Source organism: Clupea harengus, chromosome 4 (genome assembly GCF_900700415.2).
Source record: "Clupea harengus chromosome 4, Ch_v2.0.2, whole genome shotgun sequence".
NCBI classification, from domain to species: domain Eukaryota; kingdom Metazoa; phylum Chordata; class Actinopteri; order Clupeiformes; family Clupeidae; genus Clupea; species Clupea harengus.
In genome coordinates this window covers 975,477-981,692 of record NC_045155.1, presented here as the reverse complement: position 1 = coordinate 981,692, position 6,216 = coordinate 975,477, and positions in this window count along the sequence as shown.

Genomic DNA, 6,216 nt, shown 5'->3' with positions numbered 1-6,216 from the left:
GTTGCTAAGTGTGGTTGCTATGTTTTATTATCTGAGGAATCCATCTGCTGACTCCTGATTCTCTCTCCTCCTTCACTCCTCCCTTCCCTTCTGCCCCCCCCCCCCCCCTAAAGAATTTCAATTGTCATTGGCACTATATAAATTAAATTAAATTGAATTGAATTGAATCCCTAAAATGGAGAAGACCAACATCAAGGCCTGTGATATGAAGGCCTTTCGGCAATTTGCCCTCCCTTTGGTAGGCATGTCAGAGCAGCTTGGCAGGCAGCCGTGGACGAGCGCACCGAGCTATGATGTGGATCCCCCGTTTTCATGATTTAAGAGCAAGTTTTCAGGAGGTATGTGAATCCTATCATCAGAACTCCCACTCCCAATCTTTTTCACCTCGCAGCATGGCTGCAATATGAGGTGAGGGTACAGGTAGATGGCACACAGTTTTGGCACACAGTTTTGAGTACTGCAAGGAACGCTAGATATTCCAAAGCATTACATTTACATTTAGTCATTTAGCAGATGCTTTTATCCAAAGCGACTTACATATGTGCGACTTACAATGTATACACATTTTACATTGATGGCACACTGCACATCAGGAGCAATTAGGGGTTCAGTGTCTTGCTCAAGGACGCTTCGACAGGGAATCGAACTAGCAACCTTCTGATTACTAAACGACTTCTCTACCACTGTACCACTGCAACACAACAGCCCAGGTCTGCAACAGTTCTTCATGGCCTTGAGCCAAAAGGGTCCCCTGCCTGAACCACACGAAATCCCCCACAAATTCTGTCCATTTTGTAATCCTCCTGGACACCGACACTGTCAAAATCATTGCACTCTGTACAATAGGGTCAGACCCTTTCCTGTATCTGGAAACACTCTGTGTGAATATGTTCTCCCTATGTGTATGTATATGTGATTTATGTATGTATGTCGGTGAGGTGTATATGTGTATAAGCTATACTGGATGACCTAAATTTCCCTCGGGATTAATAAAGTATCCATCTATCTATCTATCTATCTATCTATCTATCTATCTATCTAATCAATGTGCAAGCTTTCAGATCCTCCCTTAGGATCACTTGTGGTGGTCAAAGGTGCTGGAAGGGCAGTAGCCAAGTGAACCTCTGAAGGCCAAACGTAAGAAATGTGATAAGTGGCATCTGGAGATCCATCATGAGTTGAACACAAGTGGTAGTGGTAAAACCGCCAGCCCAGTGTGTGTGTGTGTGTGTGTGTGTGTGTGTGTGTGTGTGTGTGTGTGTGTGTGTGTGTGTGTGTGTGTGTGTGTGTGTCAGTGCCTGTACTGTGCCTACAGAGAGAACTAAACCGAGCAGCTCTACAGCTTTAAGCCCAGTGCTGTGTGTGTGTGTGTGTGCGTGTGTGTGCGTGTGTGTGCGTGCGCGTGTGCGCGTGTGCGCGTGTGCGCGTGTGCGCGTGTGTGCGTGTGTGTGTGTGCGTGTGTGCGTGCGTGTGTGCGTGCGTGCGTGCGTGCGTGCGTGCGTGCGTGCGTGCGTGCGTGCGTGCGTGCGTGTGTGTGTGTGTGTCAGTGCCTACAGAGAGAACTCAACCAAGCAGCTCTACAGCTCTAAGCACTGTGCGTGGAAAGGCCAACTGGCAGTCGCAAGGTGCTGCTGAAAATAAGCCAGGCCATCTTGAGGAATGGTGGTAACTCGTAATATGGACACATCTGCTTGGTTAGATGATGGTTCAGAGCGTACCATCTGACTGTACAAAGCAGCACAACAGCCCGGCATTCAAGGATCAAGAACTGTGTCATACACGGATGTACCAACAACAGCAACAAATGCAAAGGAGTTCACTATTTTGCTATCCCTACTGTCAGAAAAAACGAAGGGAAAGCTACCGAGGAGCTGAGTCACCCGTAGGAGAGAGCTGTGGCAGCTCAGAATGAGCAGACTGAACTTCCAGCCTACTCCTCACAGCAAAGTCTGGCTGCCCATACTTACCTCTTACCTCTCAGCTCTCAAGAAGTCGTAGCAGCAACTCAAACCCTTACCTCCTCCAGCCTATTCAAATGTACACAGCCCCTTGTCCTCATTGGGTCAGATGATCTCATCTCATCTACATTTACATTTAGTCATTTAGCAGACGTTTTTATTTACATTTACATTTAGTCATTTAGTCATTTAGCAGACGCTTTTGTCCAAAGCGACGTACAAGGGAGAGAACAGTCAAGCTAAGAGCAATAAAAAGCATGGTGTAACAATAAATACTACTTTACATGAGAATTAGAAAACAACGACCTAGAAAAAAGGAAAAAGAAGTGCAGGAATCTCATAACTCCGACGGAGCCTGTTGGCCTGGGCCCAGCAGGAGGGGCCAGTCCCTCTAAGCTGCTGAAGCACACCCGCCTGACCACTCAGCAGTGCCTCCTGGCACCTACTGCCCCTACTGCCTCTGCGCTACACAGCCACGTTGAGAAGCTGTGGCAATTAGATACTTTGCCCCCTACAGAAGCGAGAAAGTCGTGACACGTTCAAGGCAGGTCAAGGCGGAAGCCGTTCGGATTTTGGAGGGGAAAAACTGTCATATTGGAGGTTAGAAGGAGTTCTGCAGTACGCCACCCTGCTGCTGTGGGGAAAGGACTTGCCTCCCCTGATTACTCCTAAGGAAGCGGTGATGGCACACCTGCGTGGTACAGAGAAGAGACTTGCTTGTGATCCTGATACGGTCGTCACAGAGATCAGCCAGTTGGTTGAGGCAGGCTTAGATGTGATGGAAATTGATATTGCCATTCATTTATAGACTTACATTGCATTGCAAGCATGTTCTCCTGTGTGTGTGTGTGTGTGTGTGTGTGTGTGTGTGTGCCATGTGCATTGATACACCTTTGTTTAAAGCCCCTAGCAGACATCCCCCCCCCTGCCCCAGGTGGAGGAATACACATCAATTGTCCACCATTTTGGCTTTGTGTGCGTGTTCCGGAACCTTCCGTAAGAAGGTCACCTCCCCTTCCCAACCTTGACCTGTAAGAAACATCCCCAATTTTGACCCTTGATCCCACTGTAAACTCCCATGATTGACTTGTATATATACTGTAACACTGTGAGGCTCTTTAGTCTTTGCCTGCCTCTACTTGATGTTGGAATTGACTCCCTGCAGGAGCACCTTGAAATACACCTCCAGAAACCTTTGATTCGCCTCGTGGTCTTTTGTCTAATAGAATGTTGGCCTGAGATTCTCCATCAGATGATCCCCCCCTGGGAGAGGCGGCCATTGGCCCAGGGTGGTGCGTTCCTCCACAGTGAGAAGAACAGAACTGTTTCCAACTGTTCACTCACTCCACCAGAATACACACACACACACACACACTGGCTATCCTGTCCACTCACTCCACCAGAACACAACACACACACACACACACACACACTGGCTATCCTGTCCACTCACTCCACCAGAATACACACACACACACACACACACACACACACTGGCTATCCTGTCCACTCACTCCACCAGAATACACACACACACACACACACACACACACACTGGCTATCCTGTCCACTCACTCCACCAGAATACACACACACACACACACACACACACACACTGGCTACCCTGTCCACTTACTCCACCAGAACACACTGCTCTGGCTATCCTATCCTGTTCACTCACTCCGCCAGAATACACTGCTCTGGCTATCCTATCCTGACCAGAGTGGGGAGGCTCGCTCAATACAAAAAAACTGGGGCATCTTGTTCTTTTCCACCAAAGCAGTGTACATAGATCTCCTGTCGAGCAGAGAGTCTGTCTCCTTTCTCACGTCCCCTCTGTCGTTTCGTGTCCAGGAGAGGGCGACCGCATGAGTCACATTTGATGTGACAGAGGCACCGACTTCAAGGGCAGCAGCGACACAGAACTGAAAGTGATGTTCCAGATCCCTGAGCGAGCAGCTGACTTGCCAACAGTCAGACAGAGATTATTAGTTTAGGTATTTAAGGTATTTAGGTCTTTTTTTTTATTATTTTACTTTTAATGTAAATGTTGTTTTCTAAGTCTGTGTTTTTGTGATAATTGATCATGCTGTACTGCATTTTATGGATTTGTATTGTATTGTAATGTTTTTTTGCCTGGACCCCAGGAAGAAAAGTCTCCACTACGGTGTAGACTAATGGGGATCCTTTATAAACATAAAAACATAAACAGATAGATTTCAAATATAACCCACCGTGTGCTTCCCCACTTCGGGCTGCTTTTGGAAAAGAGAAATACGGTCCATTAAGGCATCCTTGTATACTGTTCTGCGATCACAGACAGAGACAGCCGGCCAGAAGAAGTGCTCAGGACAGAGATCAAAGGCATACGCTTAACTCCAAACCCCTTGGTTATGTCTCCTTAGACGGCTCAGACCCAGACTCTGTGAACCCAAACTCTCTCCTCATGAAGTGGCCAGACCCCTCTCTGCCCCAGGTAGTCTATCTGGAGTCGGAGTTACTTCACACAGTCAAGACCTGGCCTGGACGAGTTTTGGGCCAGATTCATCCATAACTACTTCAGAACACTATAGGCACACACACACACACACACACACACACACACACACACACACACACACACACACACACACACACACACACACACACACACACAGTTTTGGGCCAGATTCATCCATAACTACTTCAGAACACTATAGACACTTCAGAAGTGGCGGAAGGAGAAAGAGGACTTGACCATCGGGCACAATGGTGGTGATTGTGGACCCTCAATCACCAAGGGCCCTCTGGCTGGATGGAAGTCCATCAAATGGAAGTGCCGAAGACAGCCGAAGTGCTGGTAAACAAACAAACAAACAACAAACAAAGCTGAAGTGCTGGTAAAGGATCGCACCTTAGTCCAGTGGCCAGGCTGGTCAGACTTTTTACAACTTCCAGAGCACAACAGATAGATGGCCTTCCATAGGGCAAATCTATTTGACAGTAGGTTTGTTGAAAGACACCAGTCAATTTTCTTTCTTTTCCCTTTTATCGTATAACCACACTGTTACACACACATCACACCGACTTACACACATCTATTCATACCTATCGTACACTATCATGCTATCATCGTTCTCCCATTACAGCTGTTGTGGGTGTGAAGACTCTCTAAAAGGCTTCCTTCTTTGAATGATGTAACTTTTCCTGTGTTCTAACTGGACCCCCTGTGGAGTTTGCCACAGGAAAATAAAACCATCCGTCCCTCACCCTCCCAGTCCTTTTCAGTGTGCGTGTGTTTTTGGAACGCAGGTGTTACTCTTGAACACAATGTACCACTCAATTGCCATGAGTCAGTGTTGGTCCATCATGTTCTACTGTTTTTGCAGTTGTATCAAGTACCCCTATAGGCACAGATTAAACATGAAGAGAACCCTGATGACAAAAAAAGAAAGGTCCTCTACCCCCAGTCAGGATACTTTGTGTCTGAGGACGGTATTAACATGCAGCCTTTTTAGTGAGTTTAAATGAGATTTCTAATAAGAGTCTGTTATTAGTATGGTCTTGTGAAACAGCCTCTGGCTATCTTGGCAGAGGTCATTTTACTTGGACATACACCCCCCCCCCCCCCCCCCCCCCCCCCCCCCCCCCCCCCCCCACACACCACACCACTCCTCCTCAAAATATTTCTTGTTTTCTTCAGCTTTCTTCCCTCCTGCGTTCAGTTTTTCCTCTGAAAGCAAAAACCTTGGTCAAATAAGCTAGTCTGTAATGTTTTATCACAACTCTTCTCACAATCTCTATTGTTGGAAAGCTTTGTCAGGTTTTTAATGCGCCGTACTCCGACTAATACAGGCACCCTGAGCCAGCAAGTTTGAACACACAATTTCACATCGTGCAGACGACAGACTATTATTCGGGCCCTCTGAAATCCATGTTCTTCGGAATTGAAGGTTGTGACTTTCTGCGTGAGTTTTCGTAGTTAATGACGCTGCTTTGACAATCACTGCCATCAAATGATCATTATTAAAAACAGCTGACCGTATCCTCCTACTGCCCTGATTAGGTTTTACAGTGACACTGAAGGAGAAATGGTGGTAAATTGCGTATGAAAATTCCTTTTTGGTCAAATTTAATGATTGCCCTTACAGCATAGTGGTGGTCATTAGGATGGTTCTCGTGATCACAGAGCTCTGTGAAGAGCTTTGTCCTATGCCCCATTACGCTGGAGCTGACTGTGATGTAAGTAAATGTTATGTCCTATAGGCTAATCTTATGA